Source organism: Schistocerca americana, chromosome 5 (genome assembly GCF_021461395.2).
Source record: "Schistocerca americana isolate TAMUIC-IGC-003095 chromosome 5, iqSchAmer2.1, whole genome shotgun sequence".
Taxonomy (NCBI): domain Eukaryota; kingdom Metazoa; phylum Arthropoda; class Insecta; order Orthoptera; family Acrididae; genus Schistocerca; species Schistocerca americana.
In genome coordinates, this window is record NC_060123.1 from 379,895,229 (window position 1) to 379,916,618 (window position 21,390).

Sequence of the window (21,390 nt, forward strand, 5' to 3'; positions counted from 1 at the left end):
CCTGATCTAATTAATAGCTTCTAGGGAAATAGTGCCTCTCTATAGATACTACTGTTAAATATATATTTAGTTACGGGAAAGCGCACGTGTTCAAAGATATCAAATATCGCTTTTCGGTTGCAATGTCTCCACCGAAACATTTTCTATATGCCTACACCAATGGCTACGTTCCACGATTTATGTGGCTTGTTCCCCCTACAACCAAGATAATTTTTTGTTTAATATCAGCATGAGATCTAACCAGGTGACGTACTGATTTGCTAACTATGACGTAACTGTTCATATTCAATAGTAACATTACAGCAATAATAAAGAATTTTTATAAAAATAAGTTTGTTTAGTAAATATGCCATCGCATTTACTGTCTATTACGCGCCACCTTTGATTTGGTACTATACAGTAGTTTGAATTCTGGTGAAAGGCAATTTTTATAAAAAATATTATGAAGCAATAAAATGACAGAGCACAGTACTTAAAATAATTAACGTATGAGCTATTGTACCCTTAGTAAGCACAACGTGGTTGATTATCATACTCTCGACACTGTAAGCCACACAAGTCTTTAGACAGTAGTTTTCAGACATTTTGAGCAATTTTTTTAGCACGCCGAAGATACGAAAGTTCTGTACTTCCCTGCTTTGTCTGAATTTTTACGTTCAGGCAGACGCCGTGCCTATTGGTACTTTAGCTCATCAGTCAACAGATTTGGTTTAGCATTTGGTATCTGAAGGCTGTACATTTAACTCAACATTTCTCTGTGTACTCATTTACCGACGATGACCGATACTGGTATGTTTAGGTTTTTATATTGGTAACCCCACGTAGCGGTTTGTATGAAAATCACTGGCTGTGCTGTGTGCAGTCTGTGGCTGGTTTGCATTGTTATTGGCTATTGTAGTGTTGGGCAGTTGGCTGTTAACAGCGCGTAGCGTTGCGCAGTTGGAGGTGAGCCGGCAGCAGTGCGATTACACCTTTGCTTGTCACTGAAGGTGTCTTGCCCAGAGAAGAGGTCGTCAGCAAACATCCTCCGTTATTGGAGATCCTCCCTTGGCTCTATAATCTCTATACCCTCGCTCACCGTTTATTCCAGGGTCTCCTGAGAACTTGTGATATTTCATCTACTCTATTTCTGAACCTTACTCAGACTTTCTTGATACAAGGAATAGGCAAAATAATGTGAAAACCTGTACTTATTTGGGAATGATTTATTATTAACGACTTGGAGCCCCATTTACTCGTAAAACTGCTGCGATTCTTCTTGGAATACTGTCATATAATGTTTGTATAGTCTCCAGTGGAATGTTATGCCACGCTTCGATCGGAATCTCTTCGAACTCCTATGGGACGAGTGAGGAGGAAATCTGCTCCGGAGTCTGCACTCCAATACCGTCCACCAGGATTCGATAATGTTCAAGTCCGGGGACCGTGCTGGCCAGGGAAGACGCTAAAGTTCAGTTGTATGCTCCTCACACCACAATTGTGCTGTCCTGGCTGTGTGATTTGGTGCATTATCGTCCTGAAATATGACATCATTGTTTGGGAACAACATTTTAATCATGGGGTGCGCCTGATCATCTAAAACGTTCACATCCTTTGAGCAGAATACCATGATGTGGCTGGCCACACCATAACACTTCCATCTCCATGCTTAATCGCTGGAATCAAGTAATCAGGATTGTAGGCTTATTTTGGTGTTCTCTAGACGTAAACCCGACCCGATGTTTGAAATAACGAAAACGTTGTCTCGTCGGACCATATGACGTGTTTCCTCAGATCGGCCGTCCAGGCTTTACGATCCTGATACCATGATTTACGCTTCTTTGCATTGGTTGTCGCCACTAATGGTTTCCGTGTAGCAACTCGTCCATGAATATTCGCTTTGTGGAGATCTCGGTCGAGAGCGTCGATAGATATGGGGTCTGAAAGACGACTACTGAGTTTCTCAGTCACATTAGCTGCCATAGTTTTGTTGTTTTGACACAATTCATGATAGCGCACGGCGATATCTGTCATTTAGTTTTGATGGTGGTGGTTGGTGGTGGTGGTTAGTGTTTAACGTCCCCTCGGCAACGACGTCATTAGAGACGGAGCGCAGGCTCGGGTTAGGGAAGGATTGGAAAGGAATTCGGCCGTGCCCTTTCAAAGGAACCATCCCGGCATTTGCCTGTAACGATTTAGGGAAATCACGGAAAACCTAGATCAGGATGGTCGGAGACGGGATTGAACCGTCATCCTCCCGAATGCGAGTCCAGTGTGCTAACCACTGCGCCACCTCGCTCGGTTTAGTTTTGATTTGCGCCCACTATTAGGTTTACGCTATGATATATTTCCACGTTTTGTGTAGGCCATCATGATTGTTGAAACAGCTGCTCTTGTAACATTCAATAAGTTGCTGTCTTGGTTACTGATGCTTCAGCTAATGGGCCTCCACAGTCTGCCCTCTTTGGAACTCTGTGGTCTTTCACTGCACGTCGACCTCGGCCTCTGAACGCACATATGAAGTGTGCACTACTCGTGAACAACCTGCACTGACGTCTAGTCCGTACTGAACACGCACAGTACAGCGAGGCACGTGTGTTACCTGAGTTGTTGATCGTCAGACACAGCCATCCCATTACTACCACTGTTCACATTATTTTGCCTATCCCCTGTGTTACTGATGCGGTATTTTTCACAACGTGAGTACCAGCTCAATTGCGTCCCTGGAACGGTGCCCTACATATCCTTCTTCTCATCTATGGATAGATTTCGATCCCGCCAGCATGCCTGTTTTGCATCTTTGGGTGCTTCAAAGTTGTTTGACTCGATCCATTGCAATTATCAGAGATCATTTGACTTTCTTGATCTGCCAGTTGCCATACGCACTGGGATGAAGTAGTCTCCCCCACCCCTCCCCTTCTTTGCCCACCATAACATGGGAGAAAGAATCATCCAAGTTCTCATAGCTATAAATTCTTTATTTTTGTGGTGTGGGTGGGAAGAAATGTTGATGCTGTAGCAGCCATCAAGTTTCTACACTTGGCCATTTCTCTCCCTTATCTGCCATGTGTAGAGAAGGATTTGGTTGAAAAAGGGTTTGGGCTAGGGATTCTGCAATCACGGGCTTACTTAACAACGCTATTTATTTAACAACATGTACTGGCAGATACACGCATACAACGGTATCAATAAAACTATTTGACGGTTAATGGGGTATCAATAGTATTTTACCCACAAGTATTTTGAGCAAAAATGGGCGTCGCGCAATAATGAACAACACAATAAGCAACTTACCTGAGACAAAAATAACACGTACATTTCTAATCTGGTTCAGCAACAGTGACATACAAGTGGACGTCAACCAAGAACAACAGAATACAAATCACAGTTTTAACCATTTGAGCCTGTAGTATGTTGTAATCGGGAAACCACAGTAATACAGTGTAATACACGAATAAAATCACGACAGGAGACACTAACATCTACTACTGCTACAGAACACAGAACTAGTAAAGGGTCTGCAGATGACCAAGGCAAAAAAGACACAGACTTAGGTACGTACAACAACTGAACATGCCTTCAGCGTGAATAAAAAAACACGATGCCACACTCTCTCTCGTACATGGCTGACATGCCTCAGCGCGAAAATAAAACACAGTATAGAAAACACACTCTTGCGATATAACGGCCACGTTGTGCAGTATCGCAACTTGTCACGAACTGTCACAACTACTGACTGCCTTCACTGTGTTCAGTATCCTCCGTGCATTAACGTCTATGTGACGCTTGTCAGCTGCCCAACAAACACCGTGGACGACCATTGCACTCTCCTAGAGCTCCGTACACTGCAAATATAACAAATTTCCACAGTTATCCATGACTGGCTGAGGTTTCTGTCATCTCCAGCCAAGAGGAAAACGACACTGTACGCCCTCCAAGGAGACATTGCGTATGATTGTTTGGCCGAGCCCCACGTTGACTGATGTGGCTGTACGTCTGCCTGGCTCCATGGCACACCTTGCTGAAGACCAGAATTGCCATCTCGGTTGTTGGCCACCAGCCCACTCTCTGGTCTGCTCTAGCTGTCTCTCGCGAAGAGAATTTAGGCAGTCAAGCCACACCCAAACCAACTTCAGGCAGCTCACTATAGCTCGACCGGCGCCACCCATGATTCATTCGCTACTAGCTGTCACGGCCTCCGTTACTAACTATCACGGCTTCCAGCAACGGCTGAAGTTTTTGTGGGCACCTTTCCCTGTTTTCTACATCTATATCTACATCTACATCCATACTCCGCAAGCCACCTGACGGTGTGTGGCGGAGGGTACTTTGAGTACCTCTATCGGTTCTCCCTTCTATTCCAGTCTCGAATTGTTCGTGGAAAGAAAGATTGTCGGTGTGCGTCTGTGTGGGCTCTAATCTCTCTGATTTTATCCTCATGGTCTCTTCGCGAGATACACGTAGGAAGGAGCAAAATACTGCTTGACTCCTCAGTGAAGGTATGTTCTCGAAACTTCAACAAAAGCCCGTACCGAGCTACTGAGCCTCTCTCGTGCAAAGTCTTCCACTGGAGTTTATCCAGCGTCTCCGTAACGCTTTCGCAATTACTAAATGATCCTCTAACGAAGCGCGCTGCTCTCCGTTGGATCTTCTCTGTCTCTTCTATCAACGCTATCTGGTACGGATCCCACACTGGTGAGAAATATTCAAGCAGTGGGCGAACAAGTGTACTGTAACCTAATTCTTTTGTTTTCGGATTGCATTTCCTTAGGATTCTTCCAATGAATCTCAGTCTGGCATCAGCTTTACCGACGATCAATTTTATATGGTCATTCCATTTTAAATCATCCTAATGTCTACTACCAGATAATTTGTGGAATTAACTGCTTCCAGTTGCTGACCTGCTATATTGTAGCTAAATGATAAGGGATCTTTCTTTCTATGTATTCGCAGCGCATTACACTTGTCTACATTGAGATTCAATTGCCGTTCCCTGCACCATGCGTCAATTCGCTGCAGATCATCCTGCATTTCAGTACAATTTTCCATTGTTAGAACCTCTCGATATACCACAGCATCATCCGCAAAAAGCCTCAGTGAACTTCCGATGTTATGAAACGTCCCCTTAGAAGAATTATGGAATTACTGTGCTAATAAATCTCTTACATTATTTGGTTTTCAAACAGCTGAGCAAAACTGAACGTACTCAGACATTTCGCTCTTTACCTATTCTGATAAGCCACGTGTCTTCTCGGCAAAGCAGTAGAGCGGATGCGACGGCCGCTATGAATTACTTAACATCCGATTTTAAGAAAATTATTCGGTGAAAAAATTTGATTCTTCCACATCTTGTAGCCTGGTATCTTTAAACGATAAAGGTCTGAATTTATCTTCGTTATTCGTCATAGTACTGTGCTGCACGAAATTGAGTACACGGCTACACAAAATTCTTAAGATTTTGCAGAGGTAAAATCACATTGCATAGACTTTCCGTATAGTTCATTTAAGGCCATACATTACTGCATTTGAAATGTACCCAATATATCTAAATTGTACTTAAAGTTGAGACCGGAATGATATCTCTATTCATTGCTGAGATATTGGTTGTTATATCCGCAGACGGGTCGCTCTCGGCGCGTCCGAACCTTTCCTGCGATTCGAGAATCAAGATGTCGCAAAAATAGTCGGATCTCATAAACGGATCAAGATATCGAATCGACGATTTTTGGAAGTGACAGCACGCAGAAAGGACAATTTTATCACATGATTAACTCTTGATACGTTTTTGTAAACGCGTGAGCAGAGCGGAAACAAGACTCCCTGTAAATTACACCATGAGGTTTTGTCCAAATTTTCAGAGCCAAACAAAGGGAGAGAAACAGCTCAACGGGGTATCAAACTGACCAGCATGAGGTCTAGTTTGACATGAAAATATTTAACTGCTTCAAAGTAATCAGGGTAATTAACGAAATCTTAATTAATAAGCTGAGGAAAAATTGAAATATTTCACGAAAAGCTGCTTCCAAGCTATGTAAATGAAGTGTCAAAAATTTCATCTGCTCAAGACCTAGCTATTTTGCACATAAAGACATACATTGGTGCGGTATTCAAATGTCAAAAAGGCTGCCTTGGAATCAAGTACGTTAGGAAGGCAAAGGAGGTGTCAGTAAGATCATGCTTTCTGAATAGCACTTGAAATTATAAAATGAAAGAAATCAGTCAAATACTTTATGAGATGATTTGTGTAAAAGAAATAAGTATATCAGAGAATCCTTCAATGTGCCTTTGAATCATGCTCGAAATCATGAACAGCAAATTAGGTGCACGAAACGTTTCCCTAATATTTTTTGTTTCATTCTTTTAGACAAATCATTGCATCTTTGACTTTCTTTTCAAAAATTTTGTATACTTTACTTTTACAGACTATTTAGATTAATTGAAACGCTTGGCCTAAACATGGGCTGCTGATGAATTACGTTCGAAACATCAAATATCTGTAAAATTTCATGGTTCGTTGTAATTTATTAGGAATTAAATGTGTGTGTTATACTGGGATGAGTGTGAAGATCTAGTTCTTTGGCACCTTAAAAATATTTTGCAGTGAACACATAGTGTGTTGTGGGGCGATTACTCTGTTGTAGAAATAATTCGAAAGCCAAGGTTGCTTAAATACTGCTTACTAGATGACCGGTTTCAACACACTAAAGGTGCCATCATAGCATTTGAATGTAGCTTAACATGTATAAATCATTTGGATATAACGATACATGAGGCAGACTAGCTGATATAAAATCATTGCCACAGAAATAAAAATTAAAAAAAAACTGCTCTCATGGCCATTCTATTCCATCAGATACATAAATCCGAAGTCAAAAGATAAAACTATTTGACACAAGACCGCAGGTCGACTAACAACGGTCGGCAGTGTAATGCCGAGATGCCTCCCTTTGTAAATTTCATGCACACCATTCCTTTTCGCTTTATTTTCTTCAGTAGACCTAATTCCGTATCCTTACTCTCCAACTACAGTATTCTACAGGTTAGGGACGCCGTTTTATTGAAACAGCTGGTGGGCTCTAAGTAGCCATCTTGTAGCGCGACGTAGTCGCTCGCACGCAGGTCACCCAAGCATTTCGTCTGATGCTGCTGCTTCTCGCTGGAGTGTCACGTATCCAGAATTAGCTCTCTGTCACTCGCTTCTGTCGCTCACGTAGGACACGGCCTAAGCTCGAAGCGATGCTGCTGCAGCTCAAACGCCGCCAACAGCGCCCTCTGGGTAGACAGTGAGGGCCAGAGTAGTGCTGCCGTGGTCAGCTGGCATGAAGAAAGAAAATCGTGCCACGAAGTTCAGTTTCATGGTACACAAGAGAGAGGAAGAGAGAGATTAGAGAATGAATGGTCAGAAACGTTTTATCAACTCTTCTATCATATCTCAAAGTTCTCCTCATCGCTGGTGTACATCCCTTGTCATGAAAAGTAGTAACAGCATATTTCTCAAGACACAGACATGGCTGTTTCTATCTTACAGGTGACACTCTCCGAAGTACGTACCATGCTGTGCCTTTTACATTTTACATTTAGCCCAGTACTTCAAACACCCGCCAGGCTAGCCGAGAGCGGTAATGCACTGCTTCACGGACTCGGGTAGGCGCTCCGGCCTCGGATCGAATCCGCCTGGTGGATTACCGACGATGGCCGGTATGCCAGCCAGCCTGGATGTGGTTTTTAGACGGTTTTCGACATCGCGCTAGGTGAATACTGGGCTGGTCCCCACGTTCCGCCTCAATTAAACAACTCACAAATATTTGAAAACCTCCGCACTCTTTCATGGCTTCCACTACATGCAGTCAACTGGGGTACAGTATTTACGTCCCAGGGGATTAGGGGTGGCGACAGGAAGAGCATCTGGCCACATTATGCAACTAACATTACGACATCTGTTATAACTAGGCCGACACCACGTTGAAGCGAGACAAAGGCCCAAAGAAAGAAAGAAAATTGCACTCTCGACAGCTTACGGAACAAACGAACACCTATTTCTTTCCATGGTAGCTCTGACTTTCCTTATTTTATTATGGTAATCTTTTCTCCCCATATTTCGGCGTCAGCAAAATATTTTCGCGTTCGGAGGAGAAAGTTGTTGATTGAAATTTCGTGAGAAGAACCCATCGCAACGAGAAACGCTTTTGTTTTAATGATGTACCCAAAATTCTGTATCTTGTCGGTGACACACTCTTCTCTATTTCTTAATAACACGAAACGTGCTGTTCTTTGAACCTTCTCGATGGACTCCGTTAATCCTACCCGGTACGGATCTCACACCGCGCAGCAGTACTGACTAATGCAGTGTAGGCAGTCTCTTTAGTAGATCTGTTGCATCTTCTAAGTGTTCTGCCACTAAATTGCAATTTTTGATTCGCCTTCCCCTCAACATTTTCTGTGTGTTGTCTTCAGTTTAAGTTCCCTGTAATCGTTATTCCTAAGTATTTTGTTGAATTTGCGCCTTTATATTTTATTGGTTCATCGTGTAGACGAAATTCAAGGGATTCATTTTAGTACTCATGTGGATGACCTCATACTTTCCATTGTTTTGGGTCAGTTTTCAATTTTCGCGCTATACAGACCTTCCGTAAATACTTTTGCAATTTGTTTTGACTTTCTGATGATTTTACTAGACGTTAAACGACAGCGTCATCTGCAAACAACCTATGACGGCTACTCAGGTTGTCTCCTACATCGTTTATATAAGTAAAGAACAGCAGATGTCCTTTATCACTACCTTCGGGAACGCCAGAAATCACTTCCAATTTACTCGATGACTTTCCGTCAATTACTAGAACTCTGAGCTCTCTGACAGAAAATCACAATTCCAGTCACATAATTGAGATGATATTCAATAAGCACGCAATGTGATCAGAAGCTGCTTTTGAGGTACAGTGTCAAAAGGCTTCTGGAAATATAGACATGCACTCAACAGTTCATGCGAATAAATAGCTAGTTATGTTTCACAAGAATGGTGTTTTTCAAATCCATGGTGACTGCGTGTCAATAGAGCGTTGTCTTCGAGGTAATTCATAATGTTTGAACACAATATATGTTGCAAAATTCAGGTGCCTATTGACGTCAATGATATGGGCCTCTAATTTAGCAGATTAATCTTACTGTCTTTGTTGATTATTGGTATTATCTGTGCAACTTTCCAATCATGAGGAGACCTCGTTTTCTACAAGGAAGGAGCAGAGTGAGAAAATAAAAGTGCAAGAAACGCTTACATCTGCTGGGACTGCGTTATTAGAAACCCACATAATACCATTAGAAAATCTCAAATAGTAATAATAATATTTATTATTCCCTTCTTCATTTCGTGCAGTGATATAGAATGGTGATTCAGAAAAAAAGGCATATAGAATGTACGAGGGCGTGCTGAAAGGTAACACCTCCGGATTTTTAGGTGAAAACTCTTAAGGCTTTTAAAATAAAATCAACGTCATTAAAATTCCGCATTTTGGTTCATCGTCTCTATATTAATTTCTCAACATAGCCACCCTGGCCACGAACACATACGTCCTAACGAGAGACTAGTTTGTTTATATCGTCAGTGTAGAGTGTTTAAATTTGTTGACAGAGCTACCTCACCTCCGATTCCACCTTTTCATCACTATTAAAGTGAAGGCCTCAGAAGTGGTTCTTACGTTTTGGAAACAGATAAAAATCGGATGGGGCCAAGTTTGGACTGTATTTAGGATGAGCACTAACAGTGATTCTGGCAGATGTCGCAGTTCTCGTGTGTCGTCTGGCATTGTTATGCTACAGGAGACGAAAATTTCGCAGTCGAAACTCGATTACAACATGCTGTTTTTCACACACCGGTATTATTACGTTACACACGGCCATGTCATTCGCTACAGTTCGGAGCGCTCTTGGGGCAGAGGGCTGCAGATATGTAGGCATGACGATAGAAGATGAAGAGTATTAGTAGCATTTGTATGATTTAAAAAGCCTTAACCCTCGAGCGGGTAGGCCAATGCACAAAGTGAGTCAATCATAAATAACGTTGTTTGGTACTGTTCTATTGTTGTTTTACAATTGCGAGCCTGCTTCTACTCCGTCATTATTGCTTCAGCTAACACAATGATAAGCTGTGTTGTTATACGTCCAAGTGAGCAGCAATAATATAAAATAAATAGCGAGCCAGGCGAGAAAAAATTTTGAATCAGCTGAAGAAAATGACCCAAATTCTGAGCTAGCAGCGCAATTCTCTAATGAGGCAGTTCCCTACGGGATAATTACACTGCTCAAAACAATTAGGGGATCAGGTGAGATATCATACACAGTAGACATTTGGTAATGCATTTTATTCAGGTATCGGTTACAATTGTACATTGTTTGTGATATAGTACGATATTTTGCAGTCTTAACTCTTTACTTGAGGTTTTCATGGCTTTTACGTAGAGCGAGGCACCATGGGACTACCATAATAGTGAAACAGTCGTTCTCGTTGCCATCTAATATGGTGTGTGATCACTTCACACGGCCAGTACAGCTGCACACCTGAGTGGCATGGACAGTATGAGGTTATCAATAAGCTATTGAGGAATATTTGGTCATGCTTTGATGAGTGCAATATCCACCTGCAACCGTTGTTCGAGGTGCTGGTCTGGCTGCAATGCGTCTGTCAAGTGCATCCCAGACACGCTCAGTCGGGTGTAAGTCCGGTGAACAAGCTGCCCACTCCATTCCTTCAATTCCCTCAGCTTCAGGCATGTTGTCCACCAGTGCAGGCAGCTCTGTGGGGACGAGCGCTACCATCCACCAGAAAAAACCCATTTCCTGTGGCACCAGCGTATGGTGCAACAAGAGACCGAAGGGTCTCGTCTCTATATCTCTGAGCAGTCAAAGCGCCATTCTGAGCGGCATAGAGGTCCGTACGTCCGCCAGTACTGACTCCTGCGCACACCATTCGTCCACCACCATGATATGGTGATGTTTCCTGCACATGAGCAGGATTGTTCCATGTTCCAAGTTCTTTTCAGATGAGGGAACTACTATTGTCCGGCTGAACACAAGATCTTAACTCATCTGTGAATAGCTACCGGCGCCATTCGTTACGACTCCAATCGTGAAGTTCCTTCACCCAGTTTCTACGGGCTGAACAGTGTCGTGGGTTTAATGCGACACACACCATAGGCCTGCGTGAGTGGAGGCCACATTGCCGAAGGCAATTTCGGACTGTTTCTGTTGATATTGCGTGCCCTATTGCTGAATGGAGGGTGCGTTGCAGCTGAGTTGCAATCAGCCTCCTGTCTCAACGGGCTGTTAACCGGAGATAACGGTCATCTCTTGCTGATGTTACGTGTGTGGACGACCTAGGCCTTGCCTTCTTTTAAAGGTTCCCGTTGTCTAAAATCGCGTGCACGTCCTGGAAATTACACTCTGGGACATTCCAATAGCTGCAGCCACCTCCCTCTGTGTCTGTCCCGCTTCCAGCCGTCCCACGGCTCTCCATGCCATAGCTTCGGGCAAGTTACGTTTTTGTTGCATCGCAGCAACTGCTCACTACACTATCTGAACCCAACTGCTTGTGTAATTTGTTTGATAAAGTAGGTACAAGTCAACACCAACCCTCTCTGCAGCAACTTTCCGTTATTACCCCTATCTCGGTGACCATAATGTTCTTGCCTCCACTCCATAGAACCAACAGAAAGACGTCGAACCATTTTAGTTCATTCTGCCAATGACAACACTTCAGAACCTAGGTATCTCAACTGATCCCGTAATTGTTTTGATCAGTGTAGTAATCGAATAACTGGCGAGGATCTGATGCAACTGCAGCTTTTAATACTCCGAGTGGGACATTACTGTGCGGTAACAAATGGTTCAAATGGCTCTGAGCACTATGGGACTTAACATCTGAGGTCATCAGTCCCCTAGAACTTAGAACTACTTGAACCTAACTAACCTAAGGACATGACATACATACATGCCCGAGGCAGGATTCGAACCTGCGACCGTAGGGGTCCCGTGGATCCAGACTGTAGCGCCTAGAACCCCTCGGCCACCCCGGCCGGCGTGATAACACTTGTACGCGGCAGCACAGTGATACAATGGCAGATTATTCCATTGTTGTTTATTTAAACAGTGATTTATCCCACGTAATGTAAGTTTATTTTACAGTTGTTTAATTAAAGCAGCACGGAGTGGGCGCGTGGTTTGCGGCGTCACGTCACGGACTGCGCGGCCCCTTCCACCGGAGGTTCGAGTCCTCCTTCGGGCCTGGATGTGTGTCTTGTTCTAAGCATAAGTTAGTTTAAGTAGCGTGTAAGTCTAGGGACCGATGACCTAAGCAGTTTGGTCCCTTAGGAATTCACACACATATGATCATTTTTAATTAAATATGATTAAACAGTAACTTTACTCGTACCTTGGTAGCATAAAGGCAACTATCCTTTACATGAGCATAAAGTACAGCGCTCGTGTGATGAAAATAGGCGCGCCCACTCGAGGCTTAAGATTTTTCACATAAAATTTTCGGAGGCGTTACTTTTCATCACTCTCTCGTACATAATGAAGCATGGAAACAAATTTTTGAAATTATGTGCAGAGTTAATGAAAACATTATGTTCTAATTTGCATCTCATCACTTCTGGACTGCATGTGTTGTGTGTGTGTGTCTGTGTGTGTGTGTGTGTGTGTGTGTGTGTGTGTGTGTGTGTGAGAGAGAGAGAGAGAGAGAGAGAGTGTGTGAGTGTGGTCCCTGTCCCAAACATACTTACACACTATACACTGACACCACTCCTCTCACGCCTCTTCAAATCCCCAGCTTCACTCACGCAATTATTACTGCCCTTCACTTAGCTCATTTCAACAGCTTCCTGTGTTCCCTACTACCTGAAACAATCAAAACAGAGAAGCAGTGGCAGTTATTTGCCTTATGCGGAGGTCACAAGAAAACACATCACTTATATTTCTGAACAAAGTGGAAAACCTGTGTTAACGTGAATAATTTATGTATCTCTCAGTGCTATAAGAACTATTGAACACTTTTTCTTAAATGTACGTAACGTTTTTATAACCCTTATTTCTGTTGGAAATGCATTGAAGATTGTATCAAATCTATACTACACGCATTTGAAAAATAGGGCCTTGCAATGCAACCCTTTATGAATATCATAGTTTGATTATTCAGAACTTCACTGTGTAGTGGTGTGAGGTAGCACACACTTTAGTATGTACACAGTTCTGGAAGAGTGAAAATTTTGAATTGTGTATATATGTCCTCGCATATTTTCCTGTTTTTAAACCGTTTCAGTATTTTTAATGCCCGCTTTTACCTTTTAATTTTGCAAAGTATGTGTGTAGTACTGTTTCACTGTTACAGTAGTCTCTTAACTTTCCTTACAGTTAACAGTATTTACTCAATCTCTTGTTCAACTGTTCAACAGGTTTCTCCGAAAGTAAACGAGCATCTCAGCAATCTCCTAGAAACTTAATGTATGGAGACCGTTCAGTGCCACAATCACTAAAGTCGAGGATCATATTGCTGATCAATTTTATTATTATCGGACGCAAAACATCTAAACCTGTAAAACACTCGTAACCAGACTTTTACCTTTAATTTCGAAATAGTCGCCACAGTCCACTGCTACCGGGTCAGCGCCTAACGTGACCTCCTCTTGCACTCACCGAAAAACCATTGCGCAAGTGCTTAGGGAGAACTCTGTTTTGATTAATTCGGGGTTGCCGTGCGGTGGCCACCTCTGGCCTTTATCATCAACCTCAAATGATTATTCGTGGACACGTGTGGGTCATTAGCCTTCCCTGACAGCGCACACCGCTCTAGACAATAGGGGTAACTGCCAGGTTTGGACGGCTGAGCGATAACACGCCTACACCGGCAGGTGAGCACCTCCTAGAGAGCGTTATCAGCCGCCAGGTGTCGTACACCCCTTCACTGAACGCAGTGGTAAGAGAGCCTCACGGCAACTGGTAATGCAGTATCACTTGTCGCCCCGACTTCTCCCACAGAACGTCCTGTTCGTCCCAGCTAGGGGTGACCAGTCCTTATGAATGTACTCGTATGTTACATAAGCTCCACAACATTTAAATGTTCCAGCTGTCTAAAAATAAAATAAAAGCAATAAAGGTGTATCATAAAGTCACCTAGTAGGCTAGCGACCATTCTAGAACATATGTGAAGAAGCTGGCTAGGTCGCACAAAAAGTCATACAGCAGGTGAAGATTGAACTTATGATCACCAAGTATGGCTGACGTAGCACGTACTACGTACACAACTGATAATTTTCTTGTTCTTGGGCTATATTTGCAGTTGAGTTTCTGAAGATGGAAATAATTCCAAAACACGTCATGCATACTTTGTGATCAATAACATTATCCTTCACCTGCTGTACAACTTTCTAGCAAGCTTAACTAAAATCTACTAATATTTATAAAATAAAATTAATTCTATATCATTAAACGCTATCATTAAGGGGCTGTTAGATAACCTGTGTGTTTCTACTTGGTTTCAAGTGCTTAAAATATCCATTATTGTGCTCAACTCGGTAGTAACCCTCCGGCGAATTTGGTCCAGTTAATCAATCAGTTATAGATCACGAAGTCAATGATTAGTCCTTACAAAACTGCCAAGCATTACCATATTTTGTATCCAACTTGTTGGGCTCTATAAGGAGAACCAAATGGCTTTTTACGCCGTTTTTACTACAACTGTAATTTTTTCTGTAATACTAAACGATAAAATTCCTGTACATCTTTCGCTTTTTTATCCAAATGTTGTTTCTGAATGTTCTCACTCTTACTTCGTTATTCTTCGTAATTTTCACCATTCTTCTGTATATTTTTATGCTTAGTTCTGTGATAAGTGGTTAACCTTTTCATTTTATGAGTTCTTTCAGATATTCGTTACTCTCATCAGAGAACGTCTGCAATGACATCTATTCCTCTATAGCACATCACTTTTACATGCAACATTCTGCTATTTCTTTATTATTTCTTTGCCAAACTAAAATTGTGAGAAGCTACATCTCTAGATATTATTAGCAAATGGTATATCATTATTATTTACATATTTATTACTGCTGGTTGACTTTTTGATGGTTCGAATGGCTCTGAGCACTATGGGACTCAACTGCTGAGGTCATTAGTCCCCTAGAACTTAGAACTAGTTAAACCTACCTAACCTAAGGACATCACAAACATCCATGCCCGAGGCAGGATTCGAACCTGCGACCGTAGCGGTCTTGCGGTTCCAGACTGCAGCGCCTTTAACCGGACGGCCACTTCGGCCGGCTGACTTTTTGATACTCTGCATTTCTTAATACTATTATCAAATGGTGTTTCATTATTATTTACATATTTACAGGCTGTTTCAAAATGAACAAACCGGTTTTAAGGCGTTGTAGCATTTATTACGTGCAATTTTCAATTTTGCATAATACACCAAATGAGAGAGCAACACAAACAGTTTTATTTGTATACCTCTGCGCAATGGGAAGCGTACGTAATGACAAAGAGTGACTGACAAACGTGTTGAACAAGTGCTAGTCTTTCACGCTTAGCCCAAGAAATATTCCCGCGGAACATTTATAGGCCTTTCTTATCTTGGTGTGCTAAGCTATGACCCCTGCCTCAATGGGAGGAAGCTGAACAACGCATCTTTATGTGGGAGCAAGATGGTGCGCCGTCTCACTGGCATAACTCAGTACGCGACTGGTTAAACGACGTTATATCCGACCGGTGGGGGCCCGGTTGACACAGCATTTTATGCATGGCGTCCACGTTCACACACGATCTGACGCGATCGTGTGTATGTGCCACCGATACCAGCTGATCCGTCCGACTTTTGAAACAGTGTTAATGCAACAGTTACTCGTGACACATTGTTCAAGTTTTTGGAACAACTCGCCTATCGACTTGATGTGTGATCGGTGTTCAGACTGAATAATTGTAAGAAAAACTGTGTTTCTCTTCCATTTGGTGTATTATATATAACTGTAAGGCGAATGTAATACGTGCTGAAAGCCTTAAAACCATTTTGAAACATCTGTATTATTGCTTGTTGACTTTTATTGTGTTATCTACGTTTGAAACATCATCCATTTTCTCAGATGCCTTAAAACACCATTATATTATATTGCTGAAACCGTTCTTTAGGTTCTTTAGTGCTTACAGGTACTAAAACTCATTGTATGAATAACGAGGTCCGTAAAAGTTCCCTCATATCGACGGCGACACCGTTCTCTGTACCACTTAAATATTTAATATCCTTGATGGAGAAGATCTTTTGCTGTCGCGGGACTGCTCAGTTGGTATGTGCTAGTTTAAACAAATAAAAATAGCGTGGTGCTCACTGAAAGAGGCAGCTTAATTCGAGAAATGAAACATTCACAAACAGAGTATATGTGCAATGGAACCATACGAATGAATATCGCTGGTCCAGCACTCACTGGTAGTGACTGACTGCTTAAAACTGAAGAATTCCGTAGCATTCACATTAAATCGTAGTTCTTGCTCCAATCATATTTGATATCTGGGGAAATAGGTAGCTTGTTTTCTGGATCCATCTCAGCAGTCACATTGTACAAAACTGATTTTCGGAAGCAACTGTACAATCTTTAGGCTCTCTCCCACATATATCGGACATTACACTCGTACATCCACTGAAACGTCTCACTACGTAACTTAAAAAGCATCCGATTACACAACTAATGTCACCATCGCAGCGTCCTGCGCTCCAGACACAAACTCTTGGATCAAGGCAACGGTGTCCTAATAATGTTGAAAAATAAAACCTGTGCATACTAGTATATTACGTGCTCATAATGTCTCTAAACAAGTTGTAGTTATTTTCTACATGCATTGTGCTGGAACTCTCGACTCCATGGCTCATATTACTGCGTCTCAGATAATTGCACACTAGCTTCAGTCATGTGCAGAAAAAAAAAATCAGCTTGAAAGACTAGAGACAGAGTGTTCACATGACATGTGCATTAATATGTTCTGAAGAAAGGAATAGAATTTCAGTCAGCTCGGTTCAACATGTGTCCTGTTGCCTAGCAGGTCAGGGTCCGCCACGGGCTGTGATAACCTGTTCCAAGCGTGATAGTATCGACGCATATAAGGCGCGGATAATATGCTATGGTATAGCCATCCATGCTGCAGTCACCTGGTTCCAAAGTTCGCCTGTGGTGGTTGTCATTGGGTCAGAGCACTACGCCGGTCGCTTCACCATGTCCCTCACATTTTTGGTTGGGAGCAAGTCAGGTGATCTGGCAGGCCAGGGCAAAAGGCTGATATTCTGTGACACCAATAAGGCACGTGGTAGTGCGGCAACATATGTCACTGATTGTGTCTCCGAAAAAAAGCGTCTGGAGTGTTGTGCAGAAAGAGTGTGGCTACGGGTTGCAGGATATCATTCACGTAGATCACACTGGTGACATTAACGTTGACACTCACCCCACATCTAAGGCCTTGAACTGGCGCTGTCTGTTTTGTGCGAATGCAGTCACTGCGATGCCGCTCCCCCTGTCTGCACCGAACCAAAATGCTGTCACCATTTTCAAACGGACAGAACCCGGATTCGTCGTAAAACACTATCTGATGCCATTGTTGTCCCCAGTGACGTCTCTGTATGCATCACTGCCGTCTATATTTTTCTGCTCAGTCGTCAAAGGTAGGTAGAGAAGTGGACGACATGCACATGTCCCATGCTGTAATAAACGGGGACGTACTGTCACCCCTGATAGTGGTGTGTTAACACTGTTTCACTGTTGCGTCAGAGCCAAGGAGGATGCATATCTGGCCTGCAACGCCATTCTATCTTCCCAGGGTGTGGTCTGGGTGGCGCGACCAGTCCTACGGTCTCCCGGGAACCATTCTACACACACTCGTTGCGCTGCCGAAAAACTTCGTCCACATGAGCAGCAATTTTCAAGATTGATGCATCACATTCTCTCATGCCAATGATGCACTTCTTTAAAACTCACTGATTTGACGGTACGGTTCGCACGTACGTCTGTGGCATTCTGCACGTCTGCTCCAGTCACAATGATGCATTACCTCCGGTTTATAGCGATAAGGAGAGCCCCTGGCACATTTTAGAGGTATGTGGTATTGCGGCACGATATCGATGTTGACCTTATACCCGCTGCTCTTCTTGATTCGAAAGCTAATAATTTCTCCAGAACGTACTAATTAACATGACCTGTGAATATGAACGCCCTATCTCTAGTGGTTCTAGGGGTTCTGTTTTTTTTTCTCTGAAGACGAGTGCATTAATTTTGAATGAAAGAACGGGAAAACCTAAGCGTTCTTCGATGTGCTATGTGTTCACAGAAAGACCAAATTATCAAGCCGATAAGTCGGTACAGGTTTGGAATTAAATCCGGCTGACGCCTTATAATGCTGAAAGCTTCCGCTAGATGATGGGATTACTGATAGTTAAGTAAAATAGCTGGTTGACGGGAACTACATCAGCCTTATTAATTCAAAATGATGAAGACATTCTTAAATGCGGGAACATACGAAAATATATCAAGAAAAAGCCAAAGTTATCTTTGAGTAGAAAACTCAAGTAGTCGTGTTTAGTGCAAATTAAAATTATGGGTGTTGAATGCCAAATAATTTCATTGCATTAATCGGATTGAAAGCTACGTAGAGGACGGCCGCGATGCAGCCTGATATACTGCTACTGTTTTGTTAACAAGGCATTTATTAATCTACAATCGCGGCTGATTTAGCAAGCTGAGAACGAAATGCTAATGAACACATTTACAGCAACAAATGGCTGCGTGGAAGCAATTAGCACCGCCAATAACAGGTGGGTGATGGGTAGTCGTATCACATATACGTCGCACACGTGCGAGTTTTATCGGACGAATTATTCTATGATCGAAAAAAACTAGTACTGGGAACCCCATAAATTTCCCATTTTTTATATAGGTTCTTGATCTTCCCATGTTCAATATTTGGAATTGATATTTGACAAACGTTGTTTATTTGCTGCATATTTGGCTTGATAAGATTAGGGGATTAAGGCGCTCTCTTACATCTGTCAAGGAACAATACGTACCAAAGACATTATAAATATGCCAGTAAGAATAATAATAATAATTATTATTATTATTGGATTAATAACTCACAGAAACAGTAATAATAGTAATATAAATGCAATTTAGAATGATATCGATAAGCTTTGGCACAGCTGAAGCCATGTTTAGTATCATCATATGGGGAACGGAGAGAGGAGAAGATTGAGATGACATTTATAGTGGCTGTTAGGAAAGAGCGCAATATAACCAAAGAACCCTACCAACATGGGGTAGCTAGAAGTTTTGATGGAGGGGAATGATCAGAATGAGCTGCACAGAATGTGGGAGAGAGGGCTATTGTAATAGAAGGTGGAATAGGAGCTACCTTTTGAAGTCTGGAAGAAGTTTAATTACTCTGATATTTTGAGAATGATTGTTCCAAAATCTACTTCCTGACACAGAAAATGATTTAGAGAAAACGGTAGTGTTATGAACTGCCACAGGTAGAATTTTAGTTTGTGGAGAATGAGTATTTCTGCTGTACTGTTCAAACAGTAGCGTAACAGTTGAAGTAAAATAAGGAAGAGTGCAGTGACGGAGATGACGATAGCGAAAACATAGAGCTTGAAGATTTCTATGTTTATCTGCAGATAGCCGTGATAACTGCTCCTATGCTAGTGGGGTATTATAGAAAAAGCGTACGTCAAAACTGGGTCGTTCATAACCATTCATCGCCATTTCCAGCCTGTGGTAGAGCACTTGCCCGCGAAAGGCAAAGGTCCCGAGTTCTAGTCTCGGTCTGGCACACAGTTTTAATCTGCCAGGAAGTTTCTTATCAGCGCACACTCCGCTGCAGAGTGAAAATCTCATTCTCGTAATTAGTAAGCTGTCCGTGAACCGTGTAGTCTGCCGGCTTGAATAATACTAGTAGAATGCAAATGGTCTTGTAGTCGGAATGTTGTTTGGCAGATTCGTTCTTGGGTAATGGTTTTACATGTTTCTGCTACCACGCTGTTGGAATGATGCTGCATGTCATAGAATGATTATAAATGTCCCTTGTTTTGAGAAATAGCTGATCGATGAGAAAATCAACCATTTTTACTGACATATTATCTTGCCCTGCAACTCCCGAACGAATTCGCTCAATTGACTTCCTGACCGTGCCGGGGCTAACTGGTAGCGGAACAATTTTCCGTTTCCACCAACCACTGATACTTAAGGAATCTATCGTTTGCGCCCTTGGTCAGGTAAAGAAATCGGCGCGGCAAAATATTTATTTAGATCCTGAATAAGTACTAGGGTTCAAATGCAGATTTCGGTTTGCCTATTTCTAGGCCTTTGTAGATTTTTCCACAAGAATGACAGGTCTGTGAAAATCCTCAGTTAGCGAGTGAGCATACCAGAACTTTAATTCGTGACCGGTTGGCTGACTCGTTTGGGCCGATGCTTGTAGCTGAGATTACTGTCAGAGGTCGTATGTCTTTTGCATGTCCTGTGTGCTGCAACTCCGACACTCGTAAGATGTCTGAGGTAGTCTGTAAGCCATGCTCCAGGTTATCCCTACCCTTACGGGTTTCAGAGGAACGTGTTAGATTCTTAACTGTTTACGTTGAAGTTATTTCCTGCCTTTTTCCGTCAAGATATACTGTATCATAGGCGTCAATTGTAAGTGCAGACACACTCATGCGCTTAAAACCCTTAAAGTCGCCACTTGCAGTTTTTTCTTTGGACATTACAAGGAAGTCATGGTATTACGTTATGTGCAGAAAAGCAATGTGTAGAAACTTGATCAGTACGAATAACTAAATTTAGTGATTTGGTTGCGAATGTACTGATGAACGCGTAACTGTCTGCTCTATTGTGAGTAGGCCCAATCGCAGTCAACGTAAGGTGGGAAAGCATCTGTGTGAATTTTATTATAGAAAGATAGTTGTTTAGAAAATCTATGATGATATCTTTATTTACATTTAAGTGTTCATACAAAGATTCACGATTTTTGAGTGTATTGGGAAAACATCTGAGAGGAAATCGTAGTCTTCTTGTCGACTCTATTGCCAATAGAGTCATTAGATTATACGACTTATCTTGTGGATCCTTTATAGAGGCAAAGGAAAAGAGAGAGAGAGACAGCGAGAGACGGACAACGAGAGACAATTAATCAGAAGAATTACTCAGAAGACTTGGTCGGATGTCATTATAGATGTGTACACGTAAAAATCGTAGGTTAATATGTAAAATAATTAGAATTGTGATTCTCTATGACAAGCTGAACGGCCACCAGGGTGCATTAGCGTTGTTCCTGTTTAGTGCTGTTACCAGACCTGGTGAAGTACGTAAGAGACGTCAACGGCCGCAGACCTTGAAT